Here is a 1,079-nt window from a genome sequence, read left to right on the forward strand (position 1 = left end):
TGACTTAGCACCTTGTTCTTTACTGTGAACAGAGTGGGCTTCAGCCCAGGGAGGGAGGCTCGGGAGACTCCACGTTGATGAAAAGGCACTGCAGTGGAGGGAATGGAAAAAGGTGTTTTAGTGAGGGCTTAGCAGGGCAAAGCAGGACACTATTAGGACTGAGATTAGTGAGGGATGACGTTAGTGGTTAAAAGTGTGGGCACTGGAGTCTAACTACCCGAGCTTCAGATTCTACCACACGCAAAAAATGTCCTTTATTCTCCAAGTTCTCGCTTATGAAGATAAGACTCATCACCATCGTCACCATCTTCATCACCCAGCCCTCTGCAGGGTGGTTGCAAGGACAAGTGCTCACGATGGTTCTCGGCTCACGGAGCATGTTGGGTAAACACTAGCCACTGTTGCTACTGTTTAATGAGTTCTCTGACAGTGATGGGCAGGTATGGGAGCCTGGAGCATTTGGCTGAACAGATGTGAGGAGTCTTCTTCCTAGGAATTAAGAATAACAAAAAAATATGACTGCTAGGAGGCAGCAGATGAGATGGCCTCTGAGTGCTTCCAGCCTTAAAAGTCTTTGTCTAAGAACTCTGAGCATCTTGGCAGGAACTGGATATCCACATGAAAGAAAGTATTGAATGGCCAATGGAAAACAAAACAAAACATTGCTTGGGACTTTTGTAATTCTTTGTGTCCTCTTGGAGAAATGCCTTTTTGAAGCTCAATTTTTCTCTTTCCCCATAGTACTGATTTGTTTAAAGTGGATTTTCATTGTTTTGCAAAAGAGCTGCAAGGATTGGATGGGCCCTCATTTCACCATCCTCTGGAAGAGCCAAGTTCTGAAGTTCCCTGAGAGCATGGGTGGTTAAATCTTGGACCAGCAGTACTTGAAAACCATTCTACTGTGATTATCCACATTGGACCAATAGGACTTGATTTGAGTTTCCCCTCTTCCCACAATAGAATATTCTCGAGAAAAGGGGAAGAAGCCTGTGGATTAGGTAAGCCTTTAGTGTGGAAAGTGAACAGTTGGCTTCAGAAGCAGCAGCAGCAGGTATATCCCAGCCCTGGGCAGAACAGAA

Source organism: Phocoena sinus, chromosome 11 (assembly GCF_008692025.1).
Source record: "Phocoena sinus isolate mPhoSin1 chromosome 11, mPhoSin1.pri, whole genome shotgun sequence".
NCBI lineage: Eukaryota > Metazoa > Chordata > Mammalia > Artiodactyla > Phocoenidae > Phocoena > Phocoena sinus.